The sequence below is a fragment of the Furipterus horrens genome, unplaced genomic scaffold (assembly GCF_987537825.1).
Source record: "Furipterus horrens unplaced genomic scaffold, mFurHor1.1.pri manual_scaffold_1, whole genome shotgun sequence".
Classification (NCBI taxonomy): Eukaryota; Metazoa; Chordata; class Mammalia; order Chiroptera; family Furipteridae; genus Furipterus; species Furipterus horrens.
In genome coordinates, this window is record NW_028327171.1 from 191,514,281 (window position 1) to 191,537,180 (window position 22,900).

Below are 22,900 nucleotides of genomic sequence, written 5' to 3' on the forward strand. Positions count from 1 at the left end.
GGTTTCTGGATGTGGGCACAGCACTAAGCTACATTTATATTTGAAACTAATGATTCCCTGTAGGCAGTAACCAAATATTACAGTGTTTGGCATCTTTTATGCCTAATTGGAGAGAGAAAGCAAATATTCAGAGAGCCTGATAATTCTGCTTTTTTTATTTTTATTTTTTGCAGCCTGTTTCTAGATCACAAGAATGAAGTCGGGTAAGTGGATTTGAGAGGGATTTGTTGATAATACTGGCATAGCCAAGTCTTAAAAGAAATCATGAGTAAATATATTAATAAAATCAGGAGAGCAATCCTAGCTGCTCCTTTTATGCAAAAATTGACAAGTTGATCCTAAATTTCATATGGAAATGAAAGTGATCCCATAAAGCCAAAACAATCTTGAAAAAGAAGAACAAAGTAGTAGAATTTACACTTCTTAATTTCAAAACTTGCTGCAAAGTAACAGTGAATCAAGGCTGTGTTGTGCTAGCATAGCATAGACATGGAAATCAATGCAATAGAATTGAGAGTTTGGAAATAAACCCATATATGTAAGATCAATTGATTTCTGACAATGATGCCCAAACAATTCAATGGGAAAAGAATAGTCTTCTCATCTAATGGCGCTGGGATAAATGGATAACTACATGCAAAAAAATGATGTTGGACTATACTACCTCATACTACATACAAAAACTAATTCAAAATGGACCAAGGGCTAAAACTATATACCGTAATTCTTAGGAGAAAATATAGGAATAAAGATTAATGACCTTGTATTAGGCAATAGTTTCTTAGATATGACACCCAAAGCATGAGCAACAAAAGGCAACATAGGTAAGTTAGATTTCATCAGAATTTGGAGTTTCATACTTCAAAAAACACTATCAAGAAAGAGAAAAAACAACTCACATAATGGGTAAAATATCTGCAAATCATACATTTGATTAGGCTCTAATATTCAAATATATAAAGTACTCTAGCCAACAACAACAACAACTGTGGGGACACAAAAATAATTTTTCTCTCAACTTCTAAATTCTATCTGAACTAATCATCAAATTAAAAGAGACAGATGAACAGGAGAAAATATTCAAATTTTATTACAGATGTACACTTAGGGGTAGCATAAGAAATGAGACCCAAAGATGCATTGGGCAGTTTTGGACAAAGGGGAAGGAGGGCAGGGGTCTGGGATTTCAAAGGGAAAGTAGGCAATTTACAAGTAGATGGCAAAGAGCAAACATGTGGTAAGCAAATTTTTGCTGGGCCACGTGGAAACAATGGTACAGAGTGGGAAGTCTAACAGATAAGCTTTTCTAGATTTCTCCCTGCCTGCCACATTTAATTTATGTTATGATGCTAAGGCGATGTTTCCGTATTTAAGCAGATTTTTCTACTTGAATTCCTTTAGGCAGGTAAGGGGGTAAGGTCAAAGGTTCTTTCTGAGTCTTTTGTTTCTTAATAACTAGCTTACAATCAATATCCCAAAAGGCATATTTGGGGGTGGCAAAACTTCGGTTCCCCTCACAACAAACCCAATTAACTAATGAGCAAAGCATCTCCAAAGAAAATATACAAATGGCCAATAAGCACTTGAAAAGATACTCAACATTATTAGCTGTTAGGGAAATGTAAATCAAAATTACAATGATATATACCATGTCACATGAACTAGGATGGCTAAAATAGAAATAACAGACAATAACAATGTTTAGCCACATAAAGGAATTAAACACCAATTCATGCCACAATAATGATGAAACTTGAAAGCATTTTGCTAAGTGGAAGCCAAGCACAAAATGTTGTGTGACTCCATTTATTTGAAATGTCCAGAACAGGTCAATCTATGGAGACAGAAGTAGGTTAGTGATTGTCAGAGGCTGAAAGGAGGAGGCAACGAGGGCTGATTGCTAATTGGTATGGATTTTTTTTTGCAGTAATGAAATGTCCTAAAATTAGATAGTCATGATAGCAGCACAACTCTGGATTATATAATACTAAAAACCACTGAACTGTATACTGGTAATTTAAAAGAGTGACCTTTATGGTATATGAATTACACCTCAATAAAGCTGTTGCAAAAATTGTTTTAAATGAGAAAGAGCTCTCAGAACATGTAATATAACCCAGAAGTCATAAAAGAAAAGACTGGTATGTTGGACTCTATAAAAATAATAGAAATCCAAAAAATAAAACAAAATAAAAAAGATGATTGAGCAACATCAAAAGAAAAAACTGAGAAAAGACAATCTGAGAAAAAGTATTTTCAAAATATATTTAGAAAAACGACTAAAATCCCTAACAAAGAAAGAGCTTATAAAATTTCAGGGAAACAATGTTGTAGGAAAATTGCAAAATCACAAAAAGAAGCAATTCTCAAAAGAAGTAAAAACAAATGGTTAAACAAGAGGAGGAAATGCTCAACAGCATTTACAGAAATGCAGGTTAAAACCAAGACATATTTTTACCTATCTGACACCAAAGCTTTTAAAAATTCTAAATACCCAGTGTTGGTCAGGATTTTAGAAAACAGGCACTTTTGATGGCAATGTAAATTTAGTACAATTATTTTTGAGGGCAAAATGCCTTTAGTTATTTAAAAAAAAAAAAGTTAAGTGCATACTAGACTTGGACCCAGTTGTTCTCTTTTGAAATTCAACACAGAGAAATTTTAACACAAATAGGCACAGATGTACATAACAAGGATGCCCCCTGGAAATTAGACACAAATGTTCTTCAAAAGGTGATTGGATAAATAAGTTATCTATTCATAAATGGAAGAGTATGCAGCTTCTGAAAAGAAATACTTCTTTGTGGAAATATATTCAGGATAAATTAAATGGGAAAAATAAAAAGCAAATGGCAGGAGATACTGGGGCTAGGCAGAGAAGGAAAACTCTGATTCCAAAAAACCTCCGCTGCCTTGCGGCATACCTCTTCAGGGGAAAGGCTAAGGGAGTAAACCCCAACAGAAAATCCGGAGCCGGAGTCCCTAAGGCGGTTTGACGTTTTAGTCAACACCGGCAACTCCTGCGGCGCACCTGAAGCCAAGCTGTATTGACTCCGTCTTTCCCTTGGACCCTTCAGCTGCGAAGAGAGGGGGGGTCTGCTGCATGGGCAACAGCAGACCCTCCATATCACCCTGCCCAGGCTCTGTAGCTTCAGCTTCACTGGAGAGGACACTCCAGCGTCATCGCAAGATGTCGATTCAACACGGGAGGAGACAGATACCGTGTCACTCCCGAGTCGGACTGCACAGCCATTCTCGGCGGTGCAGATAGACTCTTAAGAAGCTACACCATCGTCTCTCGAGACGGACGGCTGCCGACGACGACGACTGGGGCTAGGGAAGCGAGGCCTAGGCCTAAAGTCGTACTCAGTGTTTGTGTGGCAGGAGTGCAGTGTTGGCCCCTGAAAGTGACTGCCTCTTCAAATTTTACATCCTAGTCTCTCTTCTCTTTTGCCTTATCCTAATCTTAGCCCTGCAATATAGTATGTATCATATAACTCCATATTTGTAAATATGAATTACACATATAAATTAAATATATATATAATCATGTAAGCTGGTATTGAATACAAACTTTTTGGAAGGTGTATGCATATATATGTGTATATATGTATGCAATATATACACATATGTATCTACACACTAGTTGTATTACCTATTAGCTTGTGTGTGCATGTATGTGTTTTAAAGGGAAAATTGGAAGAATACAGGGTGGGACAAAAGTAGATTTACAGTGGTTCATATGACAAATAATACAATAAGTAATAATACAAGAATAAACTTTTCTCTTTCACATACTCACAACTGTAAACCTACTTTTGCCATATTCTGTATATACCAAACTATTAGCAGTGTCTTTTTCTTTTTTTTTTTTTCCCCACAGGTGTATAAACTATTTATTAACAGACGAGGCCTACAGATTTATTTCTTCTTGGACACACCCACAGTGCGACCCCCGCGGCCAGTGGTCTTGGTGTGCTGGCCTCGGACACGAAGACCCCAGAAGTGACGCAGCCCTCTGTGGGCCCGAATTTTCTTCAGCCGCTCCAGGTCTTCACGAAGCTTGTTATCCAGACCATTGGCCAGGACCTGGCTGTATTTTCCATCCTTCACATCCTTCTGTCTGTTCAAGAACCAGTCTGGAATCTTGTACTGGCGTGGGTTCTGCATAATGGTAATCACACGTTCCACCTCATCTTCTGTGAGCTCTCCTGCCCTCTTGGTGAGGTCGATGTCTGCTTTCCTCAACACCACATGAGCGTATCTTCGCCCCACACCCTTTATTGCAGTGATGGCAAAGGCTATTTTCCATCGCCCATCAATATTGGTGTTGAGTACTCGCAATATGTGCTGGAACTTCTCAGGAATCACTAGAGACATGGCTGCAGCGGCGTGTAGGCCTCCTGTGGAAGCAGTGTCTTTTTCTTTTAATTTTTATTTATTTATTTTTAGAGAGTAGGGAACAGAGGGAGAAAGCGGGAGAGAACAACAATCTATGGTTGTCTCCGGTGCACCCACAACTGAGGACTCAGTCCGCAATCCAGGCATATGCCCTGACTGGGAATCAAATCCATGACCCTTTGGTTTGCAGGCTGGTGCTCAATCCTCTGAGCCATACCAGCCAAGGCAGCAGTGTTTTATTCCCCCTTTTCTGGGCATTGGAATATGGTGAATTTTCACTTTCAAAATCATATACTTCTGAAATTTTTGTTAAAAAACAATTAACAGCCAGTTGGGCACATGCAGGGGAAGTGGCTTCTTGGAAAGGGGTGGGGTGGAGGGGTAGCCAAGCATATGTTGAAGGATAGAGCCTGTGTAATTCATGTTTTTTGAAATATAGAAGTCATGGAAAATCCAGAAACTGATGCCCAATTCTGTTTCACAGTATCAAAAAATATATTTCAACTCATACTTTCACAGGCAGAATTAACTGTGTACTGACCACATATGGAAACATTGCTCTGCTGTTTTTATACTTCAAGTTAAGATCTAAAAAATTCCAGTCGTGGAAGTAACCCAAAAGGATTCTGAACTGTACCTAATCTGTTAATTTCCCATGCCTGGAGAAGTTAATGTCAACTTATTATGTGATACTCAATTTGTACAAAAAATTCTGAACCTGGAATAAAACAATGAACAATTGCATATTTTTGGTTATAGAGAAAGGAAGAAAGATTTTTAAAAATAACAACATAACCACACAAAGAGTTTCATGTGCTGTATTTGTTGGAATACTAAATTGAGCACTTTGCGTACCTGTGGTTGATATCACATGTGAAGAATGAAACAATGAAAAAATGAATGAGTATTATGTTTTTGATACATGCATTTTAAAAATTGTATGACAGCATTCTCTCTGCTCAATTACATTTTTTGCCAAGTAGAAATTCAAGTTACACAAGCAAAAGCCAATTTTACCTTCTACATGAATAGTGTCTTTCCATATATGTATTACCCAGATCTTCTAAATACTGATCAGATTAGACATCTTTCATATGGCAATTTCAAAGCAATTTAAAGATATTGATTAGTTCTCACAACTCTGATGTGGGTGTATTTTATTCATGTCTATTTTCTATATGAGAAGACTGATAGGCTGAATGATTTCCCAGTATTCCATACTTCATTATTGTTAGTGAAATGAAATTGTTACATTGGCCCACCTTTTTTCTTAAAAAAGATTTTATTTATTTTATTTTTAGTGAGGGGGAAAGTAGGGAGAAGAGAGGGAGAGAAACACCAATATATAAGAGAAACATCCATTGGCTTCCTTCAGCACGCCCCCAATTGCCCTCAACGGGGACCAGGCCTGCAACTCAGGTATGTGCTCGTGACCAGGAATCAAGCTGGGGACCCTTTGGTTTGCGGGATGACGCCCAACCCACTCTGCCACACCAGTCAGGGTGGCCTACTTTTCCTTTTTTTTGAAGAGAGATAAAGTAATTTTTGGGTGGATAAGCCAAACTAAAATAACTTCTATTCATGTGTCAAATAAAGAAAAAAAAAAGCACAGGTATTTTTATTTTTTAATATTTTCTAAACAATCAGAAGTATATCTAATTAATTCTATACTACAGTAGTTGCTTTGGACAATGTTTCTAAATTTAAATTTCTATTTTAACATATATAGGTAGTCAGAGGTAAAGCTCTGTTGTAGCTTCATCAGAGATCTCTTTGGGTATTTTGTTAATTATAAGAAAGTACTTACAGATGAAATAATGTGGTTTAGTGAGTAGAAGACCTATTTTTAAAGATCCTGGCCTGGTACACTGAAAAAATACAATGAACTCTTGGGACAGATAGGGTTACAATACCCACCATTTGTGCTACTACTATGCTAACCATGTTATAAGGATTATCTCATTTAATCCACAATATGATGAGGTGGTTCTTATAGTTACATTTTTTATTTTACAGATATAGAGAGTACTTGATAACAAGATTTATTTTATATTATATAGTGATGTTAAATTGGTAAGAAGTTAGGAAGGATTCTAAGAATCAAGTCAATAATGCCAATTTGATCCTGCCACTTATTATTATTTTTTACCCAACCCCCACCCCTGACTTGAATGAGGTGCATAATTTTAACCTGCCATTTTAAACCCTATTTTTATGAATATATACATTTAAACAATAATTATAACCAACTTAATTCTTGATCAAATTTATATGCAGTAACAGCGAAACTATCTCCAATTTTTTCTATTTTCATTTTTATTTTACTGAAATGATTATGCTCAGGATCCACTTTTTAAATGTAATTTTACAATGAGATTCGTTTCAGTTACCAGATTTTTATCCTTATAAACTGTCAATATTAACTACTGCTATAGTGAACTTTCTTTTGTAGCTATTATTTCCATGAAATTTTATTTTACCCTGTGACCTACTCAAAACAGTCTTTGGGTTAAAGTTGTGGGGTCAAAATATCCCTTTTTGCCTGGGATATAAAAACTCAATATAGGTCATTTGTTATGATAGTGATGATGAGACAAGTACTGTAACACCTGTTCTAGCCACCCCACCGGAGGAAGGCTCAAATCCAAAAATAGTTATGAAAATGCTTTGTAATCTGTAAAGTTAAGTAAATGTTACTTTACTGATTGTTGAACCAAATCATATAAATCCATCCTCCTGGAATTGTTCTAGAAGGCAAGCACCTTCCTATTCCTGCTGTGGTATTATTTGCAAAAATGCTTGAAAACTTCAGTTGATTTTCTAACTAAATCCTAGTGACTTCACTCACTCTTGTCTTTTGTTTTTCATTCTGACCTCACTAATATTGTTTTCTCTAATTCTAGTACAAAATCCTCTGTGATGTAAAGACCAACAACCAGCTTTGCACTATAATGAATTCGTACTATTGGTTATCGGTTTCATCATCTTGGTTGCTGTAATTGTTGCATGGGATTGGATGATAATATTATTGGCTGGCAGTTGTTTGAGAAAATTTAAAACAAGCCTGTCACCAAATGGATGATATCTCAACAGGGATGCAGGTAACACTACTATTATAAGAAGTTCTGTTATCACAGTTCTGTCTCTTGTTTAGTATACCACTTGCTTTTACAAGAGTTTTGAAGTAAGTAGAAAAGTCCTCCGGTAATGTAAGCAAAGCTTACAAATTCTAGTATTTACTTTAAGGCTTAATGTTTAAAGTTAAGAGTTTTTCTTCCCTTCAGATAAACTAAAACAGCTTAAGATTTCAGTCATTGTTTTCAACAAATCAAAATGTGTATAAATATGGTGATAATATCAGGTAAAGCCTCATAAGAAAAGAATCATTCAATTTCATCATTTTGATTTTGTCCTGCTTCTAAGGTTAATATAAGGACTCATAAATTTTTTATTTAATATCTACTGCATTTCTCAAGTATGGTTTTGTTCTTAAAAAATATTCTGCAAAAGAAGTGAAAGTCTGAGGATTAGCAATTTAGTCATTACTGACAAATGCCCTTCATGAAGTTCCTTTTTAAAAACAGCTTTATTAAGGTATAATTCATATAGAATACAATATACTCTTTTAAAGGGGACAATTAAATAGCTTTTAGTTTATTCATAGAGTTGTACAACCATCACCACAATCAATTTTATAACATTCCCATCATCCCAAAAAGAAACTTCCTATCCAGTGCGAGTCCCCCGCATTTACTCCCAACCTCTCTCTCTCTCCAGCTCTAGGCAACCACTAATCTATTTTATGTGTCTAGATTTGCCTATTCTGGATATTTCATATGAACAGAATCAAACAATTTTATAGTCTTTTGTGTCTGGCTTCTTTGACTCAGTTTTCAAGGTTAATCTATTTTGTAGCATGTATCAGTACCTCACTACTTTTTATGGCTAAATAATATTCCATTACATGGATATACCACTTTTATTTATCTATTTATCAGTTGATGGCCATTTGAGTTGTTTCTTCTAATGGTTTTTATGAATAGTGCTGCTGTGAACATTTGTGTACAAATTTTTGTATAGACATGTTTTTATGTATTAGAATTATTGCGTCATATGGTTACTGTATGCATAACTTCTGAAAAACTGTCAAACTGCTTTCCAAAACAGCTGCACCATTTTACATTCCCACCAGTAATGTATCAGGGTTCCAATTTCTTCATACCCTTATCAACACTTTTGTCTTTTTTATGTTAGCCATCTTAGTGAGTGTGCAGTGGCTCTCATTGTGGTTTTGATTGGCACTTCACTAATGACTAACGATGTTAAGCATCTTTTCATGGTATTACTGGTAATTTGAGTACCTTCTTTGGAGAAATGTCTATATAGAACCTTTGTCCTTTTTAAATTAGGTTTTAGTTTCAGTCCAGGAAATTTATTTCATATCTTACTTTCATTTGAAAATTTCTCCTGATGCTTCTCTGCTCCTTAAAAGTTATTCCTGCCCTGGCCCAGTGGCTCAGTTGGTTGGTGTGTCATCTCATACACCACAAGTTTGCAGTTTTGATTCCCTATCAAGTTGTGTACAGGAGGCAATGATGGATGTTTCTCTCTTACATCAATGTTTCTCTCTTACATCAGTGTTTCTCTCTCTCTCTCTCTCTCTCTCTCCCTTCCTTTCGCTCTAACAAAATCAATAAACACATCCTTGGGTGAGGATTAAATTTTTTTTAAAGTTATTCTTTGTTTTTCATTTATTCAAATAAATACTGCATTTATTGAGGACCTAATACTATGTATCAGACGCTAAATCCTGAGGCTAAAGTCCCAGCCTTTAAGTAATTCATAATCTCTTCGCTTCCCAAGGAGATAATTTGCAATATAATGCTGTAAATGCTATTGTAGACCTCACAGTGGGAGATTTAAATGGCTCAAAAGTGAAACACTTGCAGGGATATAGACAAGAAGGTTTTAACTAATGCTATAGAGGAAATACAATGGAGTCCACTTTTTTTGTGTGCAAGGTTGGAAAAAGTCAAAGTATCAAATTATGCTTCTCGTCAGTAACATAGTTGAGAAAATGCTGGGCACATTGAGGAAGAATATTAAAAAGCCAGGAAATTTTCTTGGCAAGTGGAATGGGGCAAGTGAGACAAATAGCTGATTCAAACTGGCCCCATCCAACACCCTGAATCACCTGACCTTTTCTGCCTTGCACCACAACGCCCTTAAACATTAAGCTCTCAGTACAATGAGATTCTGACCCATATCAAATAATTTAAGGAACAAAGCCTTGGGTCTGTGCACCACAGAGACAGACTTTTAGTTAAAATAGAGACAACATGTAGGCCTCAGCTGTGTTTTAGCTCCAGACCCAGGAAAGCAGCAAAACCGGATGAAGCAATGCCATGGCTGACATCAGGACCAGCTGCATTGACTAATGACTCCCTGCCCTAGCACCAACCAGTCAGTAGAGACCACAGCCCTAAAAGGACACACCTGGGAAGCTGATAAATATTTTATTGAGATTCTCCCCTGAGACCTCCCCTAAAAATTCCTTTTAGAGAATAGATAAACACCTTAAGTTGAAGGAACCAGTGACACTCTCTTTCTCTAGAGCCCCACACTGCCCCTTCCTCCTTTCCTTAGGTGTGTATCCTCTGCTTTCTCCTAAACTCTAAGGGCCCTTTTTTTGACTCTGTAACTTGCTTCCTGAGTCCACAATGCAGCCCAGCTGGCTCACTTCTTCAGCCTTCGTGACTTTTTAAATAAACTTCTGGCACTAGATAGAGTTCTTGGCTCTGAATTCTTTCTTAGCTGAACTCAAGAACTGAGGTCTAACATTGCCAGTAACATCAGGCATGGAGACAGCAGAGTGACATTCGGTTAGAGCAGAGCTTGCAGGGCAGAACACTAGTCAAGTCTCCTAGACAATACAATTTAAAGTAATCATTCAGAAATTTCAGGTTTACAAAGCACCACTGCTTTTGCAAATAATAATAAAGGTATTGATCCCACAAGCCACCTGGCATCCTACTCTGATCTGCATTGTGCAAGAACAGAACAGATAAAAGCAAATCAGCAGAAGAGGATAAATTAAAACAAATATAAAAAAAGCACAAATTAGTCATTTGCAGCTAAGGGTTTTTATCAGTTCTATAATGAAGAAGAGATGAAAATAAACATCAGAACCTTCTGCATATTATGATTTGTTGTATATAGGCGTGCTTATGTTGATTGCATGTGGGATCTCTTTTATATACTATTGGTTTTAGCCACATCATTAGTTGTTTTGCTGTGTTCATGTCTTGCCTTAAAGAAGTATTCCCACTCCAGCTAAATATGTGGATTGGTGGAACTTGCCAGGGACTGTTAAAAATCTAGTGTCCAAATGGATTATTTACATCATTTCTCTTCCACCAAAGGCTTTAGGAGGTTTACATGAATGCTATAATACAAAAAAATAGAAAAAAATAAAAATAAAAGTTGCAAATAAAACTGGTAATAAATTAGAGTACTAAATAGAATATTTTTAAAAATCCAAATTTTGATAACAATGATGCCCAAGATAAAGTGTCACCTATGAAGTAATTTGTTTTTTGATAATATGCAGAGAGCTTGCTTAATTTTTTTTGCATTTCTTTACCTTAAGTATAATTTTGTTCTGGATACTGAAGCCTACTTGCTTTTTTATTTTCTTTGTCCTAAACTAGTATTTTGAAATAATATTTATATTTTTCTAATTTTAAAAATAATACATTATAGGAAGTAAAAAATATAGAAAAATATAAAGAACAAAATGACATTAAAAATTACCTACCATCCCATCCCTTTTGAAATCAAAACAAAGAACAATAAAAATGGAAGAGGAATGTTACACTACTCTAATGTGTGAACAAAGCTTTTTGGGAACACAGAGCATAAGGCAGGTAATGTGGACCTGGGAGTTGGATAATATTTCACTAGGGCAGGTGACAATTACGCTGGGTTTTGAAAAAGGAATAGGAGATTGCCTGGAGAAGATGCAGGCAAAGGCATTAAATATGAAGGGAATAATCTGCAGAAAAAGATGGAGCTCCCACTCTTTTTTTTTTTTTTTTTTTTTTTTTTAAATTAGAAAGGAGATGAAATTTGGGAAGAGGCCTGGTATGTTCAGCGAACTGTAAGAGGCTCAGTGTGTCCAGACTCTACAGGGTAAAAGGGGGGGATGAAGCTGGAACAGTTGTGAAGACCTTTGTTCATAAGCTAGGGAGTTAGTATTCATCTTATAGGATTGTCCTTGGTTAAAGATAGATGGGGTAATGGACAACTGGTTATGTGATATTTGTCATTAGCCTTTTAATTGGAAATTGTTACAGAGGCTAATCACCCCACCAAATTTTCCTCTTCACTCCATTTTTTCCTATCACTGACGTTTTGTGGCCAAGAGAAAAAAATCCTTAGAAGGAGATGTAGAAAAGAGAGACAATGGCAAATAAGATTTCTGACAGATGTTCTACATAAAATTTGGCAGACAGAATGTGTATGACTAATCCTTAGCTGTGAAACCATTTTAGTAATAACTTGTGTTTGGTGCCTTTTCCTAAAGGCATTTATTTTCGGTATATGGAAAGATTATTCTGTAATATTTGAAAAGAAATCCCCCACGTCTGGTAGTTTAATTTTTTTTTTTAATTCTGTGCTTTAAGAAGAATAAATGTGTAGAACTGATTTCTGGATAATAGCAGATATATACTGAAAGATTAGGTTAATATGAGAACTATATACCGAAAGAGAATCCTCCCAGGAACAATGAGTTAGTCACTAGAAGGCAATGATGGTTCTGAAGCAAAAGAATATTAAAGATGCCAGAGATACTGTAAGCTTTCTGCTGGATGAAAAAGGGACATGCTCTGAGAAGAGCTGCCCATGATCAGCCTTCTTTTAAATTGTTATTTTTATAAGTGAAACTTGGATTTCTTTCCATAAAAAAGAGTGGGTGGTCATCTTGCTTTTTGAACACCATTGAGACCAAATATAGGCAAAGATTTTATCCAAAATTTGTTGTATAATTCAATTTCCTACTGCCATGGGGATTTAAAATTGGTCTTTTGTTTTTATTTCTTAAAATCGATCTTTTAGTTGAAGGGAAGAGGAATATATTTGCATGGAAGAAGTTCAAATTTTAAACATGATTAGTTTTGTGTTTGCAAAATAAAAACATCACATTTTAGCTCTAAATGTCTAAACTATTTTTTTAAATATGCTTTATTGATTATGCTGTTACAGTTGTCCAATTTCTTTTTCCTTTGTTCCCCTCCACCCAGTGACATCCCTCCCTCCAGTTGTCAGCCCCCCCTTAGTACATGCCCATTTGTTGTGCATATAGTTCCTCTCAACATCTTCCTATCTATTCCACTCCCTCCTACTATGCTTCTTAATTCCTGTACCATCTCCCTCCCTTACCCCCCTTACCCCTCCCTGCTTACCTCCCCCTATAACGTTCCCCATACCTGTAATTCTTTTCGCACTCTCATTGCCTACTTAGTTTGCCTTTGTTTCGGTTCCCTAGCTTCTGTTGTTGGCTGTTGTGATACAGCTTTCATTTTAATGTTCATAGTTTTGATCCTTTCTCCTAAACAAGTCCCTTTAACATCTCATATAACAGTGGTTTGGATCTGATGAATTCCTTTAGTTTTACTTTGTCCTGGAAGCACTTTCTCTGCCCTTCTATTCTGAATGACAGCTTTGCTAGATAGAGTAATCGTGGTTGTAGGTTTTTGCTTTGCATTACTTTGAATATTTCTTGCCAGTCCCTTCTTGCCTGCAGAGTTTCTTTTGAGAAATCAGCTGATAGTCTTATTGGGACGCCTTTGTATGTAATTCTCTTCTCGCTGCTTTTAAGATTCTCTCTTTATCTTTAATTTTTGACATTTTGTTTATAATGTGTCTTGGTGTGGTCCTCCCTGGGTCCAGTTGTTTTAGAACTCTCTGTGCTTCCTGGACCTGTAAGTCTATTTTCTTCCACAAGTTAGGGAAGTTCTGCTTCATTATTTTTTCACATAATTTTTCCATTTCTAGTTCTTCTTCTTCACCTTCTGGCAACCCTATGATTCGGATGTTGGCCCACTTATAGCTGTCCGATAAATTTCTGAGCCTCTCCTCATTTTCCTCACCTCTCGTTTCCTCTTTCTGCACTGGTTGACTGTTTGTTCCTTCCCTATGTTCTGATTTGTTGATTTGATCCCTGGTTTTCTTGCCCTCACCACTAGTTTCGTATGTGTTTTTGTTCATTCAGCAGGACTAGCCTTCATTCCTTCCCTGTCTTGTTTAAGTTCTGCTGTTAGGTCTGTAAGCATTTTTATAACCAAAGCTCTGAACTGTGCCTCAGGAAGATTTTCTATCTGCTGCTCTGTTAGATTAGAAATTTGCTGTCTGGTCAGCTGTGTAACTGGGATCTCTATCATGATCTGTGCCATCCTGACAGTTTTGTGTTTACCTTTGCTTCCTGGGCAGGGCTGTCACACCTCTTACGCTATGGGGGTGGGGGGGAGCCCCATGCATTTATCATAACCGGGCATTTTCTGTGGGGGTGGGGGTCCAAGATGGCTTCCTGCCGTTCAATCTCTGGTGAGAGACCGGGAGCCTCCTCCTCTGTCTCCACCCCTTCCGGGCCTCACAGTCCAAGGCAATGGAGGTCTGCCTTCCCAGGCTTTGGAACTGCAAGCTGACGGGTCTGGTATGCAGCCGGGGATGCTCCCCAGGTGCTTCTTGCCTCCCCTTAAATATGGGTGTCTGTGTTTACCGCTGTCCTGCAGCCGTCACTGCGGCTGCCGCAGCCAGCACAGCTTGACCTCTCCTCCCTGGCTTCACTCCTCCTACCTGTCCAGGTGAGCACCGCTTCTTTATAACTTCATACATTGGACTTCCATTTATTTTCTGGAACCTCTGGTTATTGCTAGTTTTGCAGTAGTTGTATTCCTTCTTAGTTGTGGAGGGAGATGGGGCATGTCAGTCTAGGCCTCCATCTTGGCTGGAAGTCTCCTGTGTTTATTTGCTTCCATGTCCCAGGGAGAGCTGTCACTACTACTATGTTGTTAGGGGTGAAGCCTTAGGTATTCATCAGTAACGGACAACCTGTTTCACCATATTGTGGCACTGTATGCAGGGGAGGGGTTGGAGAAGGGGGAGGGGTCTGAGAAGGGACAATGTCGCTTGCCCAGTAATCGTCCCTTTTCCAGGCACTTCTCCCACTTCCACACCAGACTGACACCCCTCTAGCTGCTGCCCTGGCCATTGTTCCCAGAGTGGGTGGATCTGCGGGCGTTCTAGGTCCGTGGGGGCCCTTTAAGCAAGTGGGCTCTGCTGAGAGACTGGCAATTTCTGCCTCCTCCTCAACCCTCACTGGTCTGCATAGTCAGAAGCAATGAGGCTTGATTTTCCCTGGTGCTGGGAGAGTGAGCAGCGGGGTCTCTAGTGAGGAGCTGGAAACGCTCCCCAGGTGCCCTTCCTGACTTTTTAAAACGTATAACTGTACTTTCCGCAGGCCTGCTGCTATTGCCGTTGCTGCCACCACCATGCTGTGTCCTCTCCGCCTGGGTTCCACCCCTCCTGCCTGTCTGGATGAGTATTTCTTCTTCATATCCTTGTTTGCTGGAGTTCCATGCAGTTTGATTTTCTGGAACTTCTGGTTGTTTCTAGTTTTGAGATAGTTGTATTCCTTCTTAGTTGTGGAGGGAGATGCAGCATGTCTGTCTACACCTACATTTTATAAACTGTTTTAACTAGAGAAATTCTAAATTAAGAAGAGAACAGTAAGTTTTGATGTAGATATTTCTGTATATCAGAAGCCTCTAAAAAGAATGAACATGTACTTATCTTAGACAGGGTGAAGATTGTGAGGACTGGTATTACAGTAGTTTCAGTTGCTCTTGAAATTATTTGTGTACTTTCAGCAAGCAGATAGTGTAGTGCAGTTATTTGGAGGTCATTATGAGAGGCCAGATAAATATTCTTCAAAATCTAGAAAAACTAGAAAGCAAGGCCATAAGACGGTCTTGTTTTCTAACTTCTGTGCATTTCAATGTTTATGCAACAGCTTCACCATCTAAGTGAGAATAATATTGGTGTGCTTAATAACTAAAAAAAGTTTCACACATTTGTAGAATGCGCAGTAAGAAAAAATATTCATTATAATTTTTTTCTAATACTCAAGATACAAATAAGCCTTTGCGGGATCAAATATTTTTGCCCTCAGTTACCTGGTTTTTCACTCCAGCAACTATTTATTGAACAATTTCTGGGTATAAGAGCATATGATTTAGTCACTGCTCTTTAATATTATAAAATCTTTCTGGGGAAATGATATTTTCACAGATCAGGTAATTGTACGTGAAATAATTGCAGAGAAATACCTTATGTTTTTATTACTTAAACATTAAGTAACTATGTTACACTCATCATACTGATATACAGAGCTTTTGAAAATTAATATTGAGTGTTCTTTCTGGCAGCACATATACTAAAATTGGAATGATATAGGGAAGATTAGTATGCCCTTGAACAAGAATGACAAACAAATTTGTGAAGCATTAAAAAAATTAATATTGCCCTGGCCAGTGTGGCTCTGTTGGCTGGAGCATTGTCCCATAGACCAAAAGGTTGGCAGTTCAATTCCCGATCATGGCACATACTCAGGTTTCAGGTTCGATCACCTGTCGGGGCGCATATGAGAGGCAAGCAATTAGCGTTTTTCTCTCTCTCTTTGAAAGCAGTGGAAAAAATGTCCTCAGGTGACATAAAAAAGCTAGTATTGAATAGCATTTATACAAAGTCATACACCTAGAGGGGACTTACTAAATGCTTATTGATTGATTAGTAACTTTCATAAGTCATCGTATTTCTGAATAAGTTGTAAGGTGTGATTCAGACCATTGTGGGGGCCATAAAGGGCAAATCGCATATTTTGTTCACATATTAGGATGTAATGGAAAAATACCTTGCTTCTACATTCTTGCTATGAACAGTGGCAATCAACATTAAGAAGAAAAATGTAAAAACCAATGATCTCTATAAAATTGCACAACATAGGACTCAAAATTATACAAATAGTTCCAACTACTTCATAAAATAATTTAAAACAAAGAATCACTACATTTCCACTAATATAAAGTAATATGCTGTAGAAAGGCTTTTTCCCAAATATTTCTGTTTTCAACTTGTATTCTTTAGGGTAAAAAAGACACCCGTTATTATATGTAATGTTCTTAATATAGGAACATCAGTGATGTCAATAAACAAGAGTTTTAAAGCTAAAAGGAAACAAAACCAGCTTGTCCCAACTTATTTTACAGGTAAAAAATTGAGGCCTAAAGAAGAGAAATGATTTGTTCAAAGTCAAAGAATCAGAAGCAGAGTTGCTCTTCCTAAGAATTTGGTTTTCTGGTTTAATATTCTCCCCCACTATATGTAATTGTTTCTTTTAATCATAAATGGGAGAGATTTAGATGATTTAATGACATAAGGAGATACTCTATGAATGCTGAGTTTTGTCATTGTTTGGTTAAAAAAAAAAAAAGGTACTCTCTGAATTGATCCAGTAACTTCACAACTTGACATGGTTCTCCTACTATGTAAGTAACCAGATCTTAAAACTGCAAAACAACCCAAATATTCCATATTCAAAATCTTCCATTTATTACTTTGATTCTTTTAACCACAATATGTAGTTTCAGATAATTTTCTTCCAATGGTCAGTGTTTGTTATTTGCCTTGTGTCTGATGTATCCTTGATATGCATGGATAAGGTCAGGTACTTCAGACCCTTATGTTGATCCTCATGAAATCTTTATATTATTTAATGGATGCAGAGTAGTTTGATTTGTTTCAATAATTCTTTTTTAAAAAGCACTAGCTATTCTCCTTCATACTTCTCATTTGTGAATCATAGTCCCATCTTATAAAAATGTGCTGAAAAGGTGCTTTATCTGTTGAAGATAACACATGTTGATTCACCTAAATCGGCTACATTATACTCAGTAAATATCTTGTAATCTCTGTATCTTAATATAAGAGTTTTTTTGTTTTTTGTTTGCTTGTTTTTTACGCAAGATCCATGTCTAGTATAGGTTAAAGAGGAGCTCTTCTTTGTTATCAGGGACTCAGACTAATGGTGGCCACATCATTTTGTAGCTGTACTATCTGGAGTACTTGACCTTGGTTGCTATAGCAGGGAAAAAGCTGGAGTGTAATACTGGCTCTTCTGTGCTTTGGTTAGAAATGACACAAATTACTTCTGCTACATCTCCACAAAGGAGCTGGAAATATTAGGAAACAGTTGATATATTTGTGGAGCACCCATGTCTCTGCCACACATGTCAAAGTAGCAAGAGTTCCTGTAGGACTGCTTTTATTATCCAGACTCTTCTCACAGTTTACCCGGATCACAGTTACAAGCTTAGTCCCACAGTCTCCCATGATCACAGACATGAAAGGATTATTCAGTGACAGCTCTGGGGCTTAGTATTTTAACCTTTGGGTTAAAACTCACTTCAGTTTTAGGTTTCTGTCTCTGAAAGTACAACAGCCCTGCTTGTGCCTGTTTCATCTATATTTTATTCCTTGTGCCAGAGTTCCTATTGTTCCTGGTAATTTTGAGATTTTGTACCTTTCAGACTGATGCAAAGAACTAGCCTAAAGTAGGCCTAAAGTATCTTTGAAAATGTTACTAGTTATTAATAATTAGCTATGGCTATGTGCTATTGGTTCTTATATTAAATTCTGAATACATAGTTCTCTTGTTCTAAAGGATTCTTATTTTTATATACAGACTTTCTCTCCTGCTGGGCTAGGTGGCTTCCCAAATGATCTCTTTAAAACGTGGCTTCCCAAATGATCTCTTTAAAAGATTTTATTTATTTACTTTTCTAGAGAGAGGGGGAGGGGGAGAGAAAGAAAGGGAGAGAAACATCAATGTGTGGTTGCCTCTCACATACCCCCAACTGGGGACCCAGCCTGCAATGCAGGCTTGTGCCCTGACAGGGAATCAAACCAACAACCCTTTGGTTCACAGGCCAGAGCTCAATCCACTGAGCCACACCAGCCAGGGTACAAGTAATCTCTTGATGAACTCATTTTAAACCAATCTCTACCAGTCGGAATGATTTGTTGTTCAAAATGCATATTTGATCATGCTATTCCTCTTAACATCCTTAAATAGCTGCTCAGTGTGGGAAGGATAAAGATCAAATGCAAAACAATCCACCACATTTTTTTTTTTTTTTTGCCAGTGTCTTCTAAGCTCTGGGTTACTGGTAATACAGGCTTTTTCGTTCTTCCAAAGAGGGCAGTTTCTTCACATCTTTACTCTATTTCACTTTTTCAACAACTTATTCTATCATATTTTATACTATGACTTGATTGGCCTCCTTAAAGCAATATTTCAATTACTCTTAACTTGTCTTCCTTTTCTTTTTCCATAATACTTGGCACCTTCTATATAACTTTACTTTTTTTCCCCTCTTCTTCTCCTTCTCCATCTTCTTCTTTTTTGTCTATTGTCTGTTTCCCTTTGCTAGAATGAAGTTCCAAAAGGACAGGAATCTTTGTGTTTTATTCACTAATGGGCACATAATAGATGCTTAATAAATTTCAGTTGAATAAATGAGTAGGCAACACTTTTAGTACAGATTTGAAAGTAACAGGCATTGTAATTCAGACAGTCAAGAGATGATTACTAATAAAGTTGAAAAAAAAAAGAGATAAAAAGATGAAGGATAAGAACCCGGAGTTAGGAGACCCTAGTTCAATATTTAACTCTAGTTCTCATTTGAAATATACACTTGAGTGATTGGTTTTTTGGAAAGGCATGTGTTTCACTTTTTGAAATAAAATGAGGATAATCTATTATTTCTTAGCCACAGACATGGCTAGCCCAGGGAAATTTATGGAGTAATCAAGTTTCTCCATGCTTCCTTCCTTTTTCCTTTCAGTATCTGTTTTCCTTTTGGACAACTCCCAAACCCAATCAATACCCTCATATTCTTTTCTATCCTAATAGATGTTTTCTGGATTAACTGTTAGAAAGGATATTATTAACTAATTCATATGAAAGGTATAAAAGACTGATTATGAAATTAACCTGGCGTAGGTGGAGGTACCTAAAATTTAATAAAGGAAAATATCCCCATTGAAGAAAAAAAAAATCTGTCTAATTTGAAATTCAGGCACTGTATAGGCATCATTTATATCTATTCTTTTAAAAACAGTGAATCATTTTTTTCTGATTATAGAGGTCTTGCATGTTTATTATAAAAAATACTATGATTTATAAAAAAAAAGAACATAAAAGTACATAATGCAAAGAGGAAATAATTGTTTGGGGTTTGTGGTCAGAGGAATATTCTCAGAGGTAGTAGTACCATCTGAGCTGGGTGTTGAATGGTAAAAAGAAAATAATGAGGCAATCAGAGGGCAAAAGAGCATTCTTGGCAGACAAAATAGAAAATGCAAATGCGCAAAGGCATGTGTGTTTGACGAACTGTAAATTTTTTGGTATCATGGAGCTCTGTGAGGGAAGAGACTTTGACTCTTTTTCCAAAGTAGCCTAGTTCAGAGCCTGAGCACAGCAGACAATAAATGTTTGCTGAACAAAGGAATGAATGAGAGGGAGCCTCTTTTCCATTTTAGGGAGCTTGGATTTACTTAATCTTGTGCCTCCCATTGACTGAACCTAACTGGAAGCCAGTGGGCAAGGGAATGTTGGGAATTTGGTTTGTAAGAGTCAGCCCATGAAAAAAGAAGAAAAGGTAAGGGAGTGGAACTGAGCAAATAGGCAAATGCTCCATGGACATCTTGTATGATGTGGCACATGCCTACCTCTCTAATTTAATCTTCTGTGCTCCAATAAACCAGCCTCCTTTTCATTCCTCAGACATACCAAGATATTGCAGCACTAGCAATTAAATATCATGATCCCTACAGCAGCAATCTTGAAAGCATGTACTATCTCTTTGAAGCTTCCATCACTCTGGGAACTTCAGTGGCTACCATGAGCAGAATTTGTGTAGTGGATGTTGTGCTGAGCTACCCATATTTACCCTTTAGGACTGAAGCACCACTCCCAACTCCTGGAAATGTTGGAAGCTGACAGCTCTCTCAGCTGGGTCCCTCCCTGGGGTTATTCTTGGCTAAAGATAGCTTTCTATACCAAGGTCATCTCCTTTCCCTAGGTGCAGCCCTATTTAATGACTGGTTGATATGAGAATATAAAGCCTGGCCCCCTGCCTCAATTTAGGACAACACTGAAGGTCCACCCCTCAGTGCTTTCTGAAGAATTGGCTAAAGCCTCAGTTGCAACTTTTCCCTCTGTCTGATCTTGTGACCCTCCATCTCCAGAGAAATTGTTCTTCAGAGCACTACCGTATAACCTCTTGCATGGAAATCTAAGAGTTTTAGGGTCTGTTCTCCAGTGAACTCCACTGTGGTAGCCTACCTGATAACTTGTGTCAAACATGTAATGTGTGAGAAATAAGTTTTTGTTGCGATAAGCTACAGAGATGTTTGTTAAAACCTAGCTTATCCTGACTTGTATTGATACAAAAACTTGCCTGCCCTGCTAATCCTTTGTCTTTACCAGACTGAAGAAATGTCTTGTGTTAGTGGACAGATTGATTGCCAAGCTCCAGTTCTTCTCTCACATTTTCATAGTGAGTTAACAGCCGTGTCCCAAATGGAGCAACTGAAGCAGAAGAGGGTTGCCTATCTGGTTGTCTACTAATTATTCCTACCACATCAGTGGAACATATTTCTTTCATGTGAATTTTCTAAGACCCTTTCTTCTTTTCTATGTAATTTATTACATATTTACAATATGTACGGGGTATTTGTTGTTAGGAACATTTTTATGCAAATAAAAATAGAATAATCAAGTATGTACTTGATCCCAATTTGAGAATCTAAAACAGGAAGCTATCAATTAATAAACTCTCTATAACTTAACATACTTAAAATCCTATTTCTCTGAACACTAGACTTGATTTCTTGAAAGTCTAATGGTAAAACAATACCAGCTTTATTTTTAAAAATTTAGGCCCCCGTGGGAAAAAACAAATATAGTGATAAAGCTAATGAATCAAAGCATACGCATGTCCTAATTTTTTAAAAAGATGATTTTATTTGATAGAAATATTTCTGCCTGAAAGATATACCGTATGAAAATATTTCCACTAAAAAGAGTCTGAGAATCCTGGGCTGGTAAATAACAACCCCTAATTATAGAAAATATTTAGTGTGATAACAACAGCTAGTGTAAGGAATGTGGAGATTTATTTACATCAAGTTCAGATAAAGAGATGAAAGGGGACTTGAATACTCTAGCAGAGAGTAATGTATCTTTGGAACTGCCCTAAGCCAGAACGAAAGACCAGCAAAACCAGCTTTCAGAATAATCCTTCTGCTCAGTAGAAGGGAAGGCTAGAATACCTCGCAGGTCGGTCCCCCACGCAAATTTTCCACCTAGCAGCTAAGAATCTAACCCAGACTTCCGATCATGGCTCCACGCACGTCGCCTTCTACCTTCTACCCCAGCAAAATCCCATCTAAGTTGGTCTGACCCTGTAGGGGTGTGTAAGAACTGCAGGCAGGGTAGGTGGTGGAATCGCTTTCCTATCTTGATTTCTTGGGATTTTGCAATTAAAAAAAAACGACTAAGCTGATCCTTTCGAAATTCCAGGGAGCTACTTACAGGACCTTCTGTTTCCTTTTCTATGTCCCCCAATCCCCAAAAGCCCCCCAGCCTTTGTGAATAAAGGCCCGCCTTCGAAGTGGAAACCTCGCTGCAGACAGATGTGCACATTAATAGCAGGAGAGTGTATAGAATTTTGAAAGAAAGAGTTTTCTTTATGGCTTCGCATCCTTTGAAATCTTTGGTACTCCTGTCACCTAAGAAGGGCTACCGGAATGGGTGCTTGAGGAAAAGCAGGACACCGATAAGAACAAAAATATCAGTTTAGGTGTGGTCTTTCCAATTCCGGCTTTTGTTTCAGTCAGTGAGCGGAGGCCGAGGAGCCCAAGGTCTCGGGTTCTGGGAAAGGTGTGACCAGCTGTATTCTTAAGGCTACGGAGAGGCAGGCTCTCGCACCAATAAACAATAAGGGCAATCCTGCCCCTCACGGCTTTACTCTCAGTCGCAGAGACCGCGACGCCAGCCAGGGGCTAAAGCACCCAGCTCGGAAGTTTGCCAAAGGCTGAACAGAAAAATGTGGCTGCCCTCTCTTTCTCTCTCTCTCACCCCCCCCCCGCCCCCCCCACACCAACCAAGTATGCGCCTATGGAAGGTATATGTATATAAGGCAGAAAAGCCACTTCTTCCCATTATCACCAGCTGCTGGGCCCCCACCGCTCCCCGGCTCTGGCTGGTTGGGGTGAGACAAGCCACGCGAGGGCTGCCGAGTCCCCTTCTGCCAGCCCCGGAGCCAGGGGCGGGGCCGGGAGGGGCCGCGAGCACGCAGGCGCAGAGCGTCCC

General features: G+C 37.9%; 1 non-coding gene and 1 pseudogene across 1 annotated transcript; one reads left to right on the forward strand and one right to left on the reverse strand.

Annotated features, from left to right (window-relative positions):
- Positions 1-3,884: 3,884 nt before the first annotated feature.
- LOC150022523 (small ribosomal subunit protein uS13 pseudogene) lies at positions 3,885-4,407 on the reverse strand (annotated as a pseudogene).
- An 11,467-nt stretch (positions 4,408-15,874) lies between these two features.
- LOC150022524 (U6 spliceosomal RNA) lies at positions 15,875-15,980 on the forward strand. The gene has a single exon (XR_016513493.1). It is a non-coding gene; the product is annotated as a U6 spliceosomal RNA (small nuclear RNA).
- Positions 15,981-22,900: the final 6,920 nt, after the last annotated feature.